Raw genomic sequence first — 21,528 nt, forward strand, 5'->3', positions numbered from 1 at the left:
GCATCTGTTATTAAAGAACCAGCCTCAAACACTTCCTCTAACAGCTTGTTCCATAAAACAGAATGGCCAAATAGCTTAATTCTGCTCCTGTGTCTTTATGATCTTATGGTCTAAAACCACTAACCTCTGGTTAGAAAAAGTTGCCCCTCAGGTACCTATTAAATCTCTCCACTTTCGCCTTAAGCCTAAACCCTCTAGTTCTTGATTCTCCAACCCTGAAAAAAAGACTGTGTATATTTACCCTATCTATGCCCCTCATGATTTTACACATCTCTATAAGATCACCCATCATCCTTCTGCCCTCCAATGAATAAAATCCAAGCCTGGCCAAACTCAGGCTCTCACTCCTGGCAACATCCTTGTAAATTTCATCTGCATTGTTTCCAGCTTAATGGCATCATGACCAAAACCTGAATTGCCTCTTGACACCTCAGGGTTTTTCCAACAACTCAAGAGGGTGATGGGACACTCTGAACTTTCTTGGATGGTGCAGCTCCAACAACACAGAAGAAGCTCAAGACTACTCTGGACAAAGCTGCCCACTTGACTGACATCCCGTCCACCACCCTAAATGCTCTCTCCCTCCACCACTGTCGCACAGTGGCTGCAGTATTCACCGTCTGCAGAATGCACTGCACTTACTCATGCCGGCTATGCCAACTGCATGTGGTCCAATTTCTTTTGACCCACATGCAATCGCTGTTCCTTTCTTCATGGCTGACTCCTGTGTGACCCGTATAACTATCGATGTCCCAAATATGTTCCACAAGCACGGTGACACAGAGCCAAAAACAGGAGGAGCCTGTGAACTCTACGGTGAAATATCCACTGGCACAGATCAACATTTGAAAATGTGCCCACCACAATGTACTGTATGTACATAAACTGGTGACACACTTACAGAGAAAGGCCTTTTGCTTATTCAAAAGAGTGACCTCCTCCCTCAAAATTAAGGTATCTCCAGATGATTTCATATTTAGGTTCCGGTTCAGATCAGATTATTTTACAGTTATATACACCAGAGTGCAATGAAATACCTGGCTCATGTGAAGTTCACAGAGTAAACAGTGTACATGGTCACAACAAATGCGACAATGAGCACAAAAACATTGGCCTTCATAGATCAATGTATTGAGTACAGGAAATGGGATGCTATGTTGAAGTTGTATGAGACATTGGTGAGACCTAACTTGGAGCACTGTGTGCAGTTTTGATCATTTACCTACAGGAAAGATGTAATTAAAGTTGAAAGCGTACAGAGAAAATTTACAAGGATGTTGCCAGCTCCGGAGGACTGAAGTTATAAGGAAGGATTTAAGTAGGTTCGGACTTTATTCCTTGGAACGTAGAAGATTGAGAGGAGATGTGATAGAAGTATATGCAATTATGAGGGGTATAGGGTAAATGCAAGCAGGCTTTTTCCACTGAGATTGTGTGGGACTACAACTAGAGGTCATGGATTAAGGGTGAAAGGTAAAAAGTTTAAGGGGAACATGAGGGGAAACATCTTCTCTCAGAGGATGTTGAGAGTGTGGGACGAGCTGCCAGTGCAAGTGGTGCATGCGAGCTTGATTTCAACATTTAAGCAATGTTTAGTTAGGTACATGGATGGTAGGGGTGTGGAGGGCTATAGCCCTGGTGCAGGTCGATGGGAATAGGCATTTTAAATGGTTTGGCACAGATTAGATGGGGCAAAGTGCCTGTTTTTGTGCTGTCCTTTTCTATGACTATATAGTGCAAAATATAGCACTGCATGTCTGAGGTAGGGCAAAAAAAAAACCGCTGAAGTGACAATAACAGAAGAAGTAGAGCTTAGAGACTGAGAATGTGACAGCAGCACCAGGAAAGGGATGTGAGAGAGGTGATTGGGGAAGAAGTTGTTCTTGAGTCTGATCGTCCTAGCTTTCAAAGTTCTGTATTATCTCTGGAAAGCAAAAGAGAGAAAGGGGATTCCTGACATGTCTATGTGAAAGTAATCAACCACATCATACCTGGCAGGAGAATGAAAGACAAGAGTGAGTTAAAAGGCACAGTACCAGAGAAACCACATTAAGTTCTTACTAAATTCTATCTTTGATGTAGGATTCCCCAAGGTATTGGGGGAAGAGACTACTATCAGTCTTGATCCCATTTACATCACATCTCCAGCAGCTTGCTGTAAATGATGTAAACCTATTTTCTGCTTTGCTCTCCTAGTTGTGTGCTCTTCCAGAGCATTTCAAGACATTGGCTTATCGAGGTCATACAAAGCAAAAAGCGCTAAAAGAATGCAGTTCACAGTTACTGAGAAGGTGAAATGCAGGTAGACAAGCAACGTGTTTCAATGAAATAGATAGTGGATCAAGAATTTGTCTTCATCATCGAGAAAGTTCCAGGGTTTTGAACCAGTGACAGTGAAGGAACAGGGATATATTTTCGTTAGGAGGGTAGCTTAGAGGGAAATTTCCATCTGGTGGTGTTCGCTGTGTGTCTCCTACTGGCAGGTAGAGGGGGTGGGTTTGGAAGATGCTGCCAAAGAAATCTGTGAAATTGTCCCATTTTGGCAAGGAAGATTGAACAGCATATCATCTAAATGGTGGGAGATTGCAGAGCTCAGAGATGCAGAGGAATGGTCTGTTTGAATGAATGTTGCTCAAAAGACTGGAATGCTGGTGCAGCAAGCGATTTGGAAAGTGAACAGTATCTTGGTAAGTCAACAAATTGGTTTATGATTGTCACATGTACTGAGGTACAATGAAAAACTTGTCTTTCATATCTTCCACGCAGATCAGTTCATTACAACAGTACATTAAGGTAGTACAAGGCAAAGCAATAGCAGAATACAGAATGAAGTATTACAGTTACAAAGAAAATGCAGTGAGGATAAACAGTATGGTGCATAGTCACAACGAGGCAGATTTCGAGGTGAAGTGTCCGCATTATTGTACAATAGTCTTATGATAGTAGGGTGGAAGCTGTCCTTGAGCCTGACGTTAAGTGTTTTCAGGCTTTTATTGCATATTGTGAAGGAATGAATGTTATTCTATATTGCAAGGAAAATTCAATTCAATATGAAAAGGTTAAACTTCAGTTATATTGGACACTGATAAGATTAGATCTGGTCTTCTGATTTATGCACTGGAAGCAGTTCAGAAAAGCTTTACTAGACTAATATCTGGAACATGCTAGGTTTGTATCCAACAGAGTTTATAAGAGGGTGGACTTAACTGAAGCATCTAAGATCCTGAGGATGGATGTGCAGAGAATGTTTCCTGTTGTGAGAGGAGTTTAGAAATAAGGAGTTGCCCCTTTCAGAGATAAGGTATTTCCTTCTCCCCACCCCCCTCAGGGGCTGAGGTGTCTTTGAAACTTGCCTCCTCAAAGGGCAGTGGAAGCAAAGGTCACTGACACTTTGAAAAGGTGGATAGAACCTTGTGAAGCAAAGATTTGCGAGGTTACTAAGGTAAGCGAGAATGGAGAAATGAGACTAAAGTTGGATTGACCATGACTGCATTTGGTGTCAGGGCAGGTTGAAGGCTCCTGCTCCTGATTTGGGTGCCTATTTTTGCTGGCTAAGCTATTTTAAAAGATATGGAGGCACTATAGGTGGATAGGGTTTAAGTTCAGTATACATCAGAAATCAGAATATGTCATGAAATTTGCTCTATTTTGGCAGCAGTACAACACAAACCATAAAATATTATAAGTTACAATAAATAAATAAATTGAATAAAAAAGAAATAGTTTGTGGACCATTCAGAAATGTGATGGTGGAGGGGAAAAAGCTATTCCTAAAATGTTGCATATAGGTCTTCATGCCCCTGTACTTCCTCACTAATGGTACGAATGAGAAGAAGGCACATCCCAGACAGTGAGAGTCCTTAGTGATGGATGCTGCCTTCTTGAGGATGACCTCGATGGTGGGGAGACTTGTGCCCATGATGGGTCTGACTGAGACTACAATCCACTGTAGCCTCTTTCAATCCTGCATATTGGAGCTTCCATACCAGGCTGTGATACAATTAGTTCTAATGCTAGAGTCTTACCAAATCTCCTCAAATTTACTGAATCTCCTCAAACTCCTAATGAAGTAAAACCTATGGCGTGTCTTCTTTGTGGTTGCATCAATGTGTTGGGCCCAGGACAGATCCTCTGAGATGCTGACGCCCAGATGTATCAGCATCATTTGGCTGTGGGCTGTGATTACATGGATTCTCAATCCAGTTCTCAGCTCAGTATGGGCATTGTCCTGCTCTGATGAAAAGTTGGTATCTACAAGAAGGCAATATGCTTCAAGAAAAAAAAAACTCCACCTCTTGGCCATGCCATCTTCTCGCAGCTACCATCAGGCAGGAGGTACAGAAGCCTGAAGTCCCACACCACCAGGTTTGGAACACCCACTTCCCTTCAACCATTTGGTTCTTGAACCCACTTGCACAACCCTAATCACTACCTCAGTAAAGCAACACTATGACCACTCTACACTACAAAGGACTGTTTATTGTTCTAATTGTGGTCTTCCTTGTAAAAATTCTGTCTGATTTATATTTATGATTTTCTCGTGAATGTGGTGCTGTGTGCCTGTGATGCTGTTGCAAGTCAGTTTTTCATCGCACCTGTGCACACGTGTACTTTGCATCTGATGATAAAGTTGACTTCAACTTTGACATATCTCTCCCCCTCTCCTCAAAGAAGAACAGAAGTGAAGCTACCTGATGCTTCCTTTAGGGCAGGGGTTCCCAACCTTGTTTATGCCATGGACCAACACCATTAAGCAAGAGGGTCTGTGGACCCCAGGTTGGGAACCCCTGCTTTAGGGCGAAAACGGAGATGCGATGGTTCCTGTGGCATGCTGAGTCAACCTAATCCAATAGGGGCATCACTTCAAAGGACAGCATTTATTGCCTATTCCGTAATTTCCTTTGAACAGGCGGGGGTGAAGAGCCTTCTTGAACCACTGCAGTCCTTCTGGGGAAGGTGCTGTTGGGGAGGGAGTTCCCAGACTTAGACCCAGTGATGATGAAGAAGCGGTGATACAGTTCTAGGTCAGCAGGTTTGTTGCCACAGGAATGAAGGCACCATCTTCTCCCGCTCCTCTAACATCCCTTAATCCAAATGCTGCACTTATATTAAAGCTTAAGCAAGAGAAGGGGGAAAAAAAAGCAGAAAATACTGGAAGCACACCACTAGTCCATGAGAAGGCCAGTTCCAAAGGTTGCCTCACAAGATGCTGACTGACAAGACGGCATGTCTCCAGTAGTTTCCCACTACAACTATTGGGAAGGAGGTACAGGAGCCTTAAGTTCCACACCACCAGGTTCAGGAACAATTATAATCCTACAGCCATCAGGCTGCTGAGTTGGTGTGGATAACTTCACTCACCTAACACTGAACTGATTCTACAACCTACAGACTCACTTTCAAGGGCTCTTTATAACTTATGTTCTTGGTATTATTTTTATTTGTACAGTTTGTCTTCATTTGCACCTTCGTTGTTTGTCAGCCTCTGTCTGTTCTTGTAGTTTTTCATAAATTCTATTGTTTCTCTTTTTTTTTCCCCTGTAAATGCCTGCAAGTAAATGAATCTCAAGTACACGGTAACATATATGTACTTTGATGATAAATTTACTTTCAACTTTGAACGTTTTACCTCACTGTTTCCTCAGCACACACAAACTCTTCAATTCCAACAGTCTTTGTTCTACTGTACTGGAACTGAGAGCTGAAAGGGCTTCAAATTTCACTGTTGTGGGACAGGGACTTTGTCAGCTTCAGCCCAAAGCCCACTGCAGCTCCTGCAGAGATTTTGAAGGGCAGCCAACATATGCACAGCAAGCTTCCACAAACCACAGGTGACTCATTTCTTTACATTGACCAGTCCACCAGGGAGCTGCTGTGGGTCTTTCGTGACTGCCTTGAGGAGGTACGCATGGGTCACAGTTCAGTTAGGATTTCGTGGAAAAGTCACCCTGATCTACACCGTAGCGCTCAATGGACAACTGTGTGTAGAGGGGTGGTGGGGGAAGAAGGAAGATGGCTCAGGGGCAGGCTCACATTCATATTCCACACTCTACACTAAAGAGCCGATGAAACAGCCAGGCTCTTGTTCCCTCTCACTGATCCTGGGACTATGCACGTACATGTGTGTATGTGCAGCTGTGAGCGGGCAAGTCTGTATGTGTGCATGCACATGTATGCGAGTGAGCATATGCTTGTGTGTGTGTGTATAGACATGTCTATGTGAATGGATGTTCACGTGTTTCTGTGAACACGTATACACACTGTGTACACACTATGTGTGTTCGCCCTAGTGTCAGACCCTGTACACCTGTGTGTGTGCCTTTGTTTTAGAACCTGTACACCATGTGTGTGTGAGTATGTGCATGTGTGTGCGTACACATGGGTGAGTATGCCCATATTGCCCGATGGTGAAACCCTTTGGAGGGCAGAGTCTCTGCAGCTGGCCATGGATGCCTGTGGACTCCCAGCAAAACCTGAGACCTTCCAGGCAGGCGTGTGGAGAGAGCTCCGTGGTGTGACACCAGTGAGAGATCGGCGTGAGGGGCAATGATCAACTGCTCGGGCTTGTGTGGGATTACAGAGACCGATCGAGGTCGCATGAGAGACGGATGCCACTTTTCCCATTTTTAGGGCACTGCTGCACTGTGGCTAAGTTATTTGATGAAGATCTATATTCCTGGGTTATGAACCTAAGGGCATAAGCTCAAATCCCACCAGTGTGCACTTAAAATTCAAGCAATCAAATAAACGGTCAGTGTGTTAAAAACCATCTGGACTGGCCTGTGTGCTTCTCCAGCTCAGTGCAGCTTGGCTGCCTCTGAACTGTCTCCTGAATTAGCCGCAGATCAAGGGCGTTCTTTTTTTTTGTGGGGGGGGGGGGGTGCTTTGCCAGTGATGAAGCCACACCTCGAACAAAGGAATGGAAAGTGGAGAACCATGGTTGTTTTTTTTAAGTTCCATCAAGCTGAATGTGTCTGCCCCCCGAGTCCCTCACAAGGCAGATTCCCTCCTCCTACCTCCACACATCTCCTCCATATGGAAACTTAATGCAAGAGCAAGCAGTTTGCCTTGACCGTTTTGCCCCCCCCCCCAAGCCCCCTCCCAGGAGAGAAAAAATGTTATGGGCAGTGAATGAATCACGAGGCTCTATAAATAAGTTCTGTCACGTGCAAAAATATTTCCTGTTCTCATCAGCTGCAGCCTCGATAGTGAGTACAAGTTTCCTGAATGACTCATTCAAGCAAGGCATCCGTGTGAGCTCATGTTCTTTTTGAATGGCTTGGTGTTAATTACAGTTTATTTCAGCGATTAATTGCGGCACAGCCAAGTTCTGGTGAGCAGGCATCGGCCCTTCCTGGGCCGCATCCCCTTGCACAGGAGGTGGCCATCAGCACTCAGCCTGCACCCTCGTGCCAACTGGTGATGCCAGCAGACCTGGTAGTGTCAGCCCATCCTCGGGCATGGCCTCTGGTCTAACATTCACCCCTCCCCATCTCCCCTCTATCACTGGGGAGAGGGCGGCCATTGTTACTCAGCTTCATCCTGTCTGGCTCTCAACTGTGCAAGCCAGGAGAGGTCACCAGAGAGCATGTCCCAGTCTTCAGCTTGTCCTCTGTCGCTTGAAGTAACAGGTAAGGAGGCCATTTAGGCCTTTAACTCTATCCTATGTAGGAACTCTCAAGCACAGCACAATTCCCGTGGCCAACCTGGCACCCCCAGACTGACCTGGCCATTCAGCCCATTTACTTGACCAAATGGGATGACCTGCGCAGGACATGGAAGCCAATTCCAATTCAGCCAATGAAAGACCAGCCTACACCAGCACCACCCACAGGTTCCCCATCAAGTGCAAATGCGTTGGTGTGGATTCAACGCACCACCTTTTGTACTGTTTCTCTCTCTGACTCTACTCAACCACCCATCCTGACTTGGAAATGTATCAGCCTAGTCTGAGCCCTGCAGCTCTCCCCCCAGCAGCACTGTGGGAGCACCTTCACCAGAAGGACTGCAGCAGTCCAAGGAGGTAGCACACCATCACCACCTTGCCCGCTAGGTGGGACTAAATGGATTGCTCAGAGAAAAGCTAGCACCTACTCGATGGGTTGAACTGCTGTGGAATAATGGTTCCAAAAAAATAATGAGTTTGCCCCTCATCTTTTGTTGCACGTAAGACATGCAAGAATTTAGGGCAGCAACTATGCAAGAATTCTTTCTTCCAAATAGAATGTGCAGAGGACTTAAAGAATAACCTGGGACTGAGGCCTGTTTATGTGTTGGTGCCACTCAAGACTGCCGTGCATGGCAACCTTTACACCAGCTGTTGTAGGAACCTGCAGCACCATGGGTGACAGCCTGTGCCAGCTTTTTGACTAAAACAAGTACTACAATAGATAGAGTGGATATGGACAGTATATTTCCTACAGTGGGGCAAGTCTAGAAGCAGGGGGCACAACCTCAGAATAGAGGGATATCCATTTAGAATGGAGATAAGGAGGAATTTCTTTAGTCAGAGGGTGGTGAACCTGTGGAATTCATTGTCACTAGTAGCTGTGAAGGCCAGGTCAGCAGGTGAATTTAAGGTAGAGGTTGATATGTTTTTGATAAGTCAGGGTGTGAAAGAATACGGGGAGAAGGCAGGAGATTGGAGTCGAGAGGGAAATGGATCAGCCATGATTAAGAAGCGGAGCAGACTCAACAGCCAAATGGCCTAATTCTGCTCCAATGTCTTACAGTCCTAATATGACAAAACCACAAGTTACAAAAAACTACAACAATATTTAAACAGCAACTAAATTAAAATATTCCCATCTTCTGGGGGATGCCAGGGCACAAACATACCCCTGGAAGATTGCTAGGCAGTTAGCCTGGGTGGGGCCCTCATCTTTCTGCCTCCTTCCTATCACAGATAACACTTTTGTCCAAAGCCTGGAGCAAGGCTACCAGGATGTCATCACCCTCCCCTCTGTACTGAGTGGCCGAGTATAGAGTAGGTGGGGCTAAATTTCAACAGGGAAGGTGAGGAGCAAGCCCCTTGGATACGGAAACAGGGGGTACAGACTCGCATTCTCCATGTACAGGTCTCTTCCAGCCTGCAGAAATGACAGGGAGCTGGGAGACCTATGTATAGACTGATAAACTTGTTGCAGGGCACCAATCTGTGCACTGCCCTCTGTCCCGGGTGCAAGCTCTACGCATGGGCACAGTCTACAGGAAGTCACCCATGCCACCACCCCACCACTGGCAAGAGTAGTTGTCATGTGGACTGCCTTCCAGCTGTGTTGGAAAGCTCATTGAGTGATATTAACTTCTGGAGGTGAAGGGAAGCAGGAAAACTGACGGGTGTGGGTCTGTGCGCTGACTCAGCAATCGGCCTGCTGCTGACTCACAACCACAGGCACTTACATTATCACCCCAGTCTGTCGCAACACTTCTCAATGGAAGATCCAAAAACAACCGATCTCTTCATTTGTCCTCCCACAACCTTCCAGACCCAGTAATGAAATTCAGATCATCCGCCTGCTCCCACTTGTTTCCAGACAGTCGATTCTGTTAATGATTCCACTCACTCCTTATTTCCCCCCTCCTCTCTCTCTCTTTCTCTCTACCCTCTGCCTCCCTCTAAATTCTACCTGCCACAATCTCCCAACTCTATTCCCACTTCCCCTCCTCTTCCTGGCACAGCCAGCCCGTCATCTCTCACCACTTCTCGGTCCACCAATCACCTTTGGTCCCCATTTCATCACTACCCCTCTCCTCCTCCTACCGACCATCTCCCCTCTCCGGTTAAGCTGCATTTGTTGCAATTTTCCGACATATGTCAGTGATAATAAACCCGAAGCTGATTCTTACTTTGAAACAATGTCTCCTCCCTCAAGACTCTCCCACTACTGAAATCATCTCACCATCTACACTGTCAAGCACCTCAGGTTCTTCAGCCTGTCAATATGATTCCCCTCATTTTTCAAACAAAGAAAACAGGTCCAACTTGTTTCACCTCTCTTGATAGAATGTTCCTCTCATCCCAGGAAGTGCCTGGTGAACCTCCTTCAGACTCTCTCCAATGCTCCTATATCATTCCTTAATGTAAGTCAACACACACCTTTCTCAATTGAGTTTCATGTGCTTGTTAACATTCCTTTTTGAAGTGTTTTCTATCATTTTAAGTATTTGATTTTTAAAATGTGCTAATTTATTAATTTTAACAATTGACTTAGGGTTTTTAAAAAATATTTTGTGTGGCTGTGAACGTCTTTGATATGCACAGTCATTCTTAGGTTTTGACTGCTTTCAGAGTCTGTAAACCTGGGGGTGTAGCTTAACTGCAGCCAGGGCTTGCTAATGTTCAGAGGGACAGCACCAATGAGGAGCTAGCTAGGTTCGGGGACCAAAGTGGGAACACAAGCTCCTTGCTGGACTATTCATGGCCCATGTGTTATGCACCAGAGTTCCAGACCAACTCTGTCCAATAACCACCCGGTTAATCTCGTACCATTATCCCTTTTGCCAGTGAATCTTTCATCAGGACATGCCGATCACCAGAGGTGATTGACAATAAATTTAATTACTGGCAATTGTCCAATTTAAAATATTAAAAATAATGTATAACTAAAAAAAATATTTCCCACACTTAATTGGGAAGTTGCAACTTAAATCTTGGGAAGCTCTTAATGGTCACCAGTGTTTCTACATTTTGTGTACCTATTTATTTCAGTTCTTTTTCAGACAGTTTACACTCCAGAACTGTGGAACAATGTCTTTTGCATTGAGGCTCTTCACCAGTGTAAACCTGAAGTTGCATTCTTTCATCTTGTGGATCACAAATGGCATTATAGATGACGGCATGGAAGCACCTCTACTTTCTTAGAAGAACGCCATCCAAAATTTCAACAAACTTCATACGTAGATGCACAGGGGAGAGTATCCTAACTGGCTGCATGATGGTGTGCTATGGAAACACCAATGACCTGGAGCGGGAAAATCTACAAAAAGTGGTCGATACATCCCAGTTCATCTTAGGCAAAACCCTCCCCATCATTGAGCACATTTACAACGAGCAGTCATCAAGGAGTTCTGCCCCCTTCCCCCCCCCAACATCCAGGCCATGTTCTCTTCTCAATAGTGCCACTGCGCAGGAGATAGGCCTTAGGTCCCACACCACTAGGTTCAGGAACAGTTATTACCCTAGAAACTTGAGGCTGTTGAGTCGGTGTGGATGACTTCAACTCTGAATTGATTCCACAACCTACAGACTCACTTTCAAGGACTCTTACTTATTTTTATTTTTCACAATTTGTCTTCTCCTGCACATTGGTTCAATGTTTATGCATACTTTTCATAAATCCTGTTGTATTTACTTTTCCTGTAAATAACTGCAAGAAAATGAATCTCAAGGTATATACAGTATATGTTAACATATACAGTATGTACTTTAAGAATAAATTTGCTTTGAACTTTAAACTTTTGTTCCTTCTTATTTCTTCTCTATTGTATTTAACTGTGAATGCACCTCAAGGAAATTAGTCTCAGGGTGGTATATGGTGACATTTTCAAACTTTGATAATAGGTGTACTCTGAACTTAGATATGGTTCCAAATGTTCACCCTAACATGAATCTTCATTTCCCCCATTTCCCAGCTCTCTACTTGCTCAAATTGATGTAATTGTACAACATTGGCTGTGGTTGCTTGTGTTACACGCTTGCATTTAGCCCTCTCAAAATGAATGTTAACATTGCGTTAGCCTTCCTTACCACTGGCTGAACCTGCAAGTTAACCTTCAGGGAATCCTGCACCAGGACTTCCAAGTCCCTTTGCACCTCTGAGTTTTCAATTTTCACCCCAGTCAGAAAGAAATCTACTATTTTATCCCTTCTGCCAAAGTACATGTTGTTGTCTTACATCCTGACCAGAACCCTCACACAGACAGTTATATTTTGCACTGAGTGGTCCAGACCCTTACTGCACATTACGATCCAAAAGTCAGGAGCTTCACTGAATTCGTGATGAATAGTGAAGAAGGGTCTTGGCCCAAAATGTCGATTGTTTATCCCCCTCCCATAGATGCTGCCTGACCTGCTGAGTTCCTCCAGCATTTTGTGTGAGTTGCTTTGGATTTCCAGCATGTCACTGGAATTCTTTCCACTTACCTGATAAGAGTGCAACTCCAACAACTCAGAAGGAGTTGAGAGTTGAGAGCTTGTGTATGGAATGATCTGTCTGGATGGTGTGCCAAGAAAAATTTTTCACTGTATCTTGGTGCACATGACAATAATAAAACAATACCAGCAGAAGAAAAGTTCAACGGCATGCAGGTTTGAGAGCATGTCAGTTCAACATCCCCATCATTCATTCCCTCCAGCATGGCGTCACATCAAAGACAAAATCTAGTTACTCATCCAGGCTACTCCGACAGCACCTCCCAAACCCACAATGTCTATAACAACGAGGACAAGGGGAGCACCACCACGTGCAGGTTCCCCTCCAAGCCACACACCACCCTGACTGAGAAATATGTCTCTGCTCCTTCATCGTCACTGGGTCTATACCCTGGACCTCCCTCCCCAGCAGCACTATGGGGGCACCTTCACCAGAAGGACTGCACCGGTTCATTCCCCCCACCTTCTCCAGGGCAATTAGGTATGTACAACTGCTGGTCTTGCCAGTGACATGCAACTGCTCAAAGTGAATAAAAATATATATTTTAAAAAACTGCTATGCAGCAATCAGAAGCTGGAGTTTGGAAGAATAAGGGAAGGAATCTCATTGAAACCTACTATATATTGAAAGGCCAAGATAGAGTGGATATGGAGAGGATGCCTCCAATAGTATGAGAGTCTGAGGCATAACCTCAGAATAGAGGGATGTTCCTTTAAAACAAAGAGGAAAAGCAATTTCTTTAGCCAGAGGGTGATGAGTCTATGGAATTCATTGTCCCATACGGCCGTGGATGTCAAGTCATTGGGTATATCTAAAGCAGAGGCTGATAGGACCTTGATTAGTGAGGGTGTCAAAGGCAGGAGGGTTATGGGATTAAGAGGGAAAATAGATCAGCCATGATCAAATGCAGGAGTGGACTCAATGGGCTGAATGGCCTAATTCTGTTCCTATGTCCTATGGTCTTATGGTTTTATGTTTCTGTCCAGAGACAATGGGCATCTATGCAGCAAAATGCTCCAGCCTGTGATGCTGAAATGCAGCAAGCTCCAATGCAGAACAACCTTTGGCCTGTAAGTGCTGAACTACAGCAGGCTCCATTGCACTACATCAATCTTGCCTTCCAGCAAGCCCCAAGCTTACCTCACGGGAACGAGGCCAGAGGCAACATCAACCCGCAGGGTGATGGCACAGTACCAATATGTACTAGTGGCACAATCTGGTGCTACACATGGGGGAGCCTCAGCTGCGAGGGTTCTATGTCAGGTCAAATAGAACAACCCTGTCCAGGAGCTTCCAAACTGCACAACACTGAGCTGGGCCCACCAACCAAGCAAGAGGCAGCCAAACGTAAACAGGCAACAAGCGTAGAAGAGTGCACCCTGACAAATTAACATCAGCACCATGAAGCAATCATTATGAGACAAAAAAGAAACAGCTCCACACCCTAACCAGGCAAAAGATCAATACCAGAACCAGGTAACAACTCCACACCAGAACCAGGCAGTAAGTTATAGTAGGACTACCAGAAAGGCAGTCGTGTGGAGGGTTAACTTGTCTATCAAATGTGACAACATGAAGTAAGACCTAGTGCATTTCTGCCCCATAAAAGTTTGGCTTGCTTTCTGCAGCTGACTAGAAGGCTCAGCTTATAAATAAGGCACAAACAATGTACTGCAATGTTCTCTTAAATATAACCTCTCTTCATTGAGGTCAAAAGATTACAGCAGTCATTTGAGCAACTCCATGGGAACTGGAGGTTGGCTTTGCACAGAGGCAAACAGGGCAAGACAGATGAAGGCTCGATTGTCAATAGTATTTGTTATGTTTTCTCAGAACACACAGGGCTTGGAGTAATGGGTTTTGGGGTAATAAAGTGGACACAGACTCGATCCCACAACTAATCTCTGCAGAGATGCAGGGGGAATGACAGGTCTGGTTGAAACAGATGGTCACCAGATGGAGATTGACTAAAGTTAACAGGCCTGCTGGGTATAAATGACCTCTGAAGTGATGTGGATAGTAATCAAGTGTTGATTGATTGGGTCAAATGATGCCTTGCAGTGATCAGACACTGACCAGTGGCAGTGCCTCCAAAGAACATAATGGTCACACAGAGAAAGTGATGTCACAAGAGGCTGACCATGCTCCTTCTTGCTTCGGAGTGATGGAGAGCTGATAACTAGAGCGCTGCGCATTGGCAGAAATGTCAAGGCTTATCTCCAGCCATGCTTTGTAGAACCGGAAAGAGTGATGGGGGCCTCTCCACCTCCTGCAGGTGAATGATCAATCACTTAAATACTCCTCGGCTCAAGAACAGAGGTGCAAGCAATGCTTCGGCCCCACATGGTGACAGGACTTTCCCATTCAGCAAGCACATGATAAATACAGAGTATCTCTTGTGTGAGGATGTACTCTTGGTGTAAACTGGGCGATGAAGCCCAGTGGGAGATCCGAACCGTGAGGTGAAACAGGTTTTGTGCTGACCCAGCTTAAAAGAAAAGCACACGTGTATTATGAGAGAGGGTAAGGGTCATAGCCACAGAAATCAGGGTTCCGGCCTGAGGAGGCAAGGTTCATTAACTGGAGCATTCAACAAAAAGCATAAAAAGTTAATACATCACGAGTAAAGAGAGGGCTGGGAGCTAAGTTGTGACCCTAAAGACAGGAAGAAACGGTGGGAGAAACAGCAGAAAAATAACAGAGAGAAGGCAGGAATTACGGCAGTGATAGCACTGGATAGATCATTACCTATTGTAATGCATAGGACTTGTGTTACACTCTTGGGACACCTGATATCTGTGTGCGTGTGCGTGCATGTCTGTGTGCATATTTGAAATTCAGTGCAGTCCTGTGTGTGCTTGTATGAATGTAGAATCAAAATAGTTCTTTGTGCTAGAGTGTGCGTGTGTGTGTGAGAGAAAGAGAATGTGTGTGTGAGTGAGTGTGAGAGAGAGTGTGTGTGTGTGTGTGTGTGTGAGAGAGAGTGTGTGTGTGTACAAAACAGGTTGAGCAATTGAAATATTTCACAGTATGTTCTGTGGGCAGTGGAATTCACTTTATTTGGTAAATTCCTGTCTGAGAACATACCTGCACAGTGTCTGCAGCATATGTTTGGTGTCACTGTTGAGCAGAGAGGTGAAACTATTAACCCTTTATAGTCCTGCCCATTGTAGGAAGCATTCATTCATGTATAAGTACATCTTTTGAGATCTGCGTGCCATGTTTCTGGTGCTTTGATTTATCTAAGTGGTACAAATGTCGTGTGGACTCACAACCTCAGAAGTCCTGATGAAGGGCCCTGGCCCAAAACGTCAACTGTTTATTCCTCTCCATAGATATTGCTTAACCTGCTGAGTTCCTCCAGCATTGTGTGTGTGTTACTCTAGATTTCCAGCATCTGCAGAATCTCTTGTGCTCAGATGCTCCTTATGGTTGATGTACCTTTGAGTTCCTAACCCACCATATGGATCAACGTTTCTAGGTTGCATGAAGAACTGTGTTTATCTTCAGTTAATTGTTTTCTGATAGAAGGAATTTTTAATTCAAGATTAAAGGTTAAAATCTATTTGTCTATATGGACTTTAGTAAGGCATTTGACAACCTCTTGCATAGTAGGCTGCTCCAAAGGTTAAGGCATTTGGGGTTTGAACTGGCTAATGGGATCCAAAATTGGCTTGGTGATAGAAGGCAGAGAGTAGTGGTGGATGGGTGTTTCTCTGACTAAAGGTCTGTGACTGGTGGTGCATCACAAGGATCAGTGCTGGTACACATTAACGACTTGAATGTATAATTAGTAACTTAGTGGGTGATATGGAAATTGGTGCAGTGGGTAGTGAGAAAGGCTGTCAGAGGCTACAGCTGGATATAGATGAGATGGAAAGTTGAGCAGAACATTGGTGGATGGAATATGATCCTGACAAATGTGAGGTGTTGGATTTTGGGAAGTCAAATAGGGGTAGGACATGTACAGTAAATGGTTGGGCTCTAAGGTATGTTAATGAATGGAGAGACTTAGGGGTCCCAGTCCATACCTCCCTGAAAATGACAACACAGTTCAGTAGGGTGGTGAAGAAGGCATATGGCATACTTGCCCTCATAGGTCAGGGCACAGGATATAAAAGCTGGGACGTTATGTTGCAACTTTACAAAATACTGGTTGGACTGCACTTGGAATATTGTGTGCCGTTCTGGTCACCACATGATAAAAAAGATGTGATTGCACTGGAGAGAGTGAAGAGGAGATTCGCCAGGTCGTTGCCTGGAATGGAGGACTTTAAATATGGCTTCGTTTTACTTGGAGCGAAGGAGGCTGAGGGTTGATCTGAAAGAGGAGTATAAAATTATAACAGGCATAAATAGGGTAGATAGTCATTTCCCCATGGTGAGGTTATCAAAAACAAGTGGACATATACTGTAGGCTTAAGGAGAGAGGAAGGAGATTGAGAGTGAATTGCAGGAGCAAGTGCTTCTCACACAGCTAGTGGTTCATTTTAGAGTGTTCCTGCCAGCGCTGGTGGAATCAGACACAATCATTATATTTAAGAGGCAATTAGACACACATTCAAATAGGCAAGACATAGAGCGATACAATTGTAATGTAGGTAGGTGGGATGAATGTACGTTAGCACGGGCTGAAGGGCCTATTTCTGTGCTGTACAACTCTGTGACTCAATTGCAGATATCAGCATGTTTTCATTTAACTAAAGGAGTCGTGTAGTCGTCCTTGAATTAGAAATTAACTTCTTGTGTCTGGATCCAAGTCAATGGAGCTTTTAATGACATTTAATTCAGCTAAAGTAAGGAATTGTTCCTGTTCTATGCATCTAAATAGGCATGAATAGCACTGTTTAGTTTTTAATTCAAACATACATTTAAGTGCAGTTTAGTTTAGTTTCTGCAGAAGTGAGAGGCAGGCCTTTGAACTGGAAGTATGTTGAGGAAGATGTAGGAGATTTGCTGTGTGTTTGGGCCCATGGCGTGAGCTGGCATGTTCTCCTGACATTGGGTAGATGACTGTAAACAGTTTCTGGAATGGCCCAGGTATAAGTGGAGATGTGTTACAGGATATAGATATACACTTTGATTGTGGACTTCAGGAAGAGTAAGACAAGGAAACACAAACCAATCTTCATAGAGGGATCAGCAGTGGAAAGAGTCAGTATCTTCAAGCTCCTGGGTGCCAAGATCTCTGAGGGTCTAACCTAGTCCCAACATATTGATGCAGCTATAATGAAGGCAAAACAGTGGTTATATTTCATTATAAGTTTGAGGAAATTTGGTTTGTCACCTAAAGCACTTGAAAACTTCTACAGTTGTACCATGGAGAGCATTCTGACTGGCTGAATCACCATCTGGTATGGAGGGGCTACTGCACAGGATTGAAAGAAGCTGCAGAAGGTTGTAAATCTAGTCAGCTCCATCATGAGTATTAGACTCCATAGTATCTAGAACATCTTCAAGGAGCCGTACCTCAGAAAGGCGGTGTCTATCATTAAGGACCCCCACCACCCAGGACATGCCCTCGTCTCATTGCTACCATCAGCAGAAGGTACAGAAGCCTGAAGGCACATACTCAGCAATTCAGGAACAGCTTCTTCCCCTCTGACATCTGATTTCTAAATGGACATTGAACCCAAGAACACTATCTCACTACTTTTTTATTTCTGTTTTTGCACTACTTATTTAACTATTTAATGTACATTCTGTAATTCATTTATTTCCATAAGACCATAAGACATAGGAGCGAAATTAGGCCATCTGGCCCATCGAGTCTGCTCCGCCATTCAATCCTGGCTTTTCCTTTTTTTCTCTCTCCTCCTCAACCCCAGTTCCCGGCCTTCTCCCCGTAACCTTTGATGCCATGTCCAGTCAAGAGCCTATCAATCTCTGCCTTAAATACACCCAACGACCTGGCCTCTACAGCTGCATGTGGCAACAAATTCCACAAATTCACCACCCTTTGGTTAAAGAAATTTCTCCGCATTTCCTATAATTATCATGTATTGCATTGTACTGCTGCCACTGAGATAACAAATTTCATGACATACACCGGCGATATTAAATCTGATTCTGATTATACGAGGGGGGAAAATGAAAAACTGTACCCATAATCTGTGACCTGACTTGTGTGGGGGTTGCCCTCATGGGGAACGGAATCAAACCAACAGGTGTAGATCTCTGAGGGACAGAGGACACTGCAGGGGACGAATTATTACCAGTACCAACGCAAACTGTGAAGTGATGCAATGACAGGAACAGACAGTGGGACATCCTAATGAATCTGATAAATCTAGATTTCGATAAAGTGTGGAGAGGATGTTTCCTATAGTTGGGGAGTCTTGGAGCAGAGGACACAGCCTCAGAATAGAAGGAAGTATCTTTAGAACAGAGATGAAGAGGAATTTATTTAGCTAGAGGGTGGTGAGTCTGGGGAATTCATTGGCACAGATAGCTTTGGAGGCCAAGACATTGGGTACATTTGAGGCAGAGGTTGGTAGGTCCTTGATTAGTCAGAGTGTCAGAGGTTAAGAGAGGAGGCAGGAAGGTTATGGGGTTGAGAGGGAAAATGAGTCAGCCACAATCAAATGGAGGAGTTGACTCGATGGGCTGAATGACCCGATTCTACTCCTACGTCTTATGGTCTTATGATCTACTTCCAAGGGATCGAAATAGGGGCAAATTCCCTACAAACAGGAGCTCAATGGATGAATGGGAAGAGGGGCCAATTTATCCCAGAAAGGGACTGTGCTGAGGGAAATTTGAGAGTCAAAGTTATCAGTCAGATGAGAAAGGCCACTTGAGGATCATTGCTCATTTAATTGAACAGGAACACGACTAACCCAAGCCAGCCCTCCAGTAGCTAGAGACAATTGGCCAAATAACCTTGAATGTCCTTACTGAGGGACGCCACCTTTTGGGGCTTTGGCCCTTGAAGATGTCCTGGAAACTATATTTTCAAGGAGCGATGCCTCAAAAAGGCAGCACCCATCATTAAGTGAAAGGTTCTGTTTGCAAACCATCCAGGAGAGATCATTCTAAACATAAGTACATTGAGGTAGTACAAAAGGAAAACAAATTGCAGATTATAATTTAACATGTACAGAGAACGTGCAGTGCAGGTTGACAAACAAAATGCAAGGGCCTCAACAAGGTAGACTGGGAGGGAAATCAAGAGATCCATTCAAGAATCTGTTAACAGCAGGACAGAAGCTATCTTTCACTCTGTGGGGACGAAAGAGAATACCTTATCACCACTAATAGAAACTACCTCTGTCATGGATGGTCTGAAGCCTGGCTGCAAGAGGAGGAGGGTTGGACATGGGACCAACAACCCCATCCTGCAAAAACCCAGATATACAGAAATGCCTACATCCCCGGGAGGTAAAGGATCTTCGATTGGCTATATGTTGAAACCCTGAAAGGCTGGCCCAGGACACAGGACTCTAGAGAATTGCTGTCAGTGGCCTATGCCCCTGTATGAGTGACGGGCTTAAGAAGAAAAGAACTAAGAACTAATAGAAGAACATATTGCTCCATTACAATAGAAGAAAAACACAAATATTTATAGGAGACAGCAGACGATGTAATCTGGGGCAACAATCTGCTGGGAGGGCACTCAACAGGTTGAGTAGCATCTGTGGGAGGAAAGGAACTGTCCATGTTTCGGGTAGAAATGTTGCATCAGGAATAGTTTATAGAGGTAATGTATGATGCAAATGATGGAATAATAGACAATGTAGGAATATAATATACCTCTGAGGACATGCTTCTTTACCTCCCAGGATGTCTGTTACCGCTCCAAAGATAATTAAGCAGTCTAGCTAAGCAAAGTGTCAACTTGAGGAGGAAATCAGGTCACACTGGTATTAAACTATATAGCGTCCTCAGGGCAGAGTGACAGTGGTCCCAAATATGGAGTTGGTTATGAATAAACACTCAGTGGTCACATTATTATCTGTACACCTGCTCATTAATGTAAAATCTAATAAGCCAATCATGTGGCAAGTCAATACATAAAAGCAAGCAGACCTGGGTAAGAGGTTCAGTTGCTGTTCAGACCAAACATCAGAATGGGGAAGAAATGTGATCTAAGTGACTTTGACCATGGAATGATTGTTGGTGCCAGACACTACAGTCTCTAGAGTTTACAGAGAATGGTGCGAAAAACAAAAAAACATCCAGTGATCGGCAGTTCTCTGGGTGAAAATGCCTTGTTAATGAGAGAGGTCAGAGGAGAGTGGCCAGACTGGTTCAAGCTGACAGGAAGGTGACAGTTACTCAAATAACCACACGTTACAACAGCGGTGTGCAGAACAGCATCACTGAACACACAACATATTGAACTAGATAGGATAGAGCAGTGCAAGGCCATGAACATACACTCAGTGACCAATCTATTAGGTACAGGAAGTACCTAATAAAGTGGTCACTAATTGTAAAAATCCATCTACAGGTCAGAATTGTGTCTTACACTCTGGTCCCAGTTCAAGATGTGTTGGTGCTATATTTGTGAATTACCAGCTATATCAGCTCTGCATCAAGGTTATACATTAGAATGAAATAAATAATGCTATTAAAATGATGCATGAGCATTCTTACGAGAATTTAAGAGTAGTTTGGATAGGTACATGTTTGGGAAGGGTAGGCAGGGCTATGGTTCGGATGCAGGTGAATGGGTCTAGGCAGTAGACTAGGTCGGCATTGACTAGTCATAGAATACTACAACACTGAAACTGGCCCTTTGGCCTATCCAATGCATGCTAACTAGATGGGTCGAAGGGCCTGTTTCCGCTCTGTAGTACTCCAGGACACTTTGACATTCTGCCGGGACCAGTTAAGCACTAAAGTAGCCCAAACTAGTGTTCAGTTTTGGAATCACGACAGATATTTCAGGATAGCAACTCAATGCATAAAGCATGCAAGCATGGTCATGCCAGAGCCAAAAGGGGTTAGGGAGGGGACTGAAATGTCATGTGAGATTAGCTGGCATATCTGAATGTAAAAGTACATAGTACAGACAACGGCATATTTCTGTCTCATAGAAGTGAGACTTGGTTTGTATAACTGAGCTAAAAGTTCAGTTTACAAATAAGAAATAAACAACCCATTGGAATGTTCTCTTAGAAATAACCTCCCTTCACCAGAGGTAACAGGGATATCAGAATCGGGTTTATTATCACCAGCATGTGACATGAAATTTGTTAACTTAGCTGCAGCAGTTCAATGCAATACATAATCTAGCAGAGAGAGAGAGAAAATAATTTAAAAATAATAATCAAGTAAATCAATTACATATATTGAATAGATTAAAAAATGTGCAAAAACAGAAATACTGTATATTTTTTAAAAAGTGAGGTAGTGTCCAAAGCTTCAA

The 21,528-nt window shown here is 44.0% G+C and overlaps 1 protein-coding gene and 1 long non-coding RNA gene across 10 annotated transcripts in view; one reads left to right on the forward strand and one right to left on the reverse strand.

Annotated features, from left to right (window-relative positions):
- The window catches only part of LOC132384674 (RNA-binding motif, single-stranded-interacting protein 2-like), a 226,800-nt gene that overhangs the window by 83,498 nt on the left and 121,774 nt on the right, over positions 1–21,528 (reverse strand). The gene's annotated exons all lie outside the window — the stretch shown is intronic.
- LOC132384458 (uncharacterized) lies at positions 7,265–11,464 on the forward strand. Its single transcript, XR_009508904.1, has 3 exons — positions 7,265–7,631; positions 10,007–10,083; positions 10,712–11,464. It is a non-coding gene; the product is annotated as an uncharacterized LOC132384458 (long non-coding RNA).

This window comes from Hypanus sabinus, chromosome X1 (genome assembly GCF_030144855.1).
Source record: "Hypanus sabinus isolate sHypSab1 chromosome X1, sHypSab1.hap1, whole genome shotgun sequence".
NCBI classification, from domain to species: Eukaryota; Metazoa; Chordata; class Chondrichthyes; order Myliobatiformes; family Dasyatidae; genus Hypanus; species Hypanus sabinus.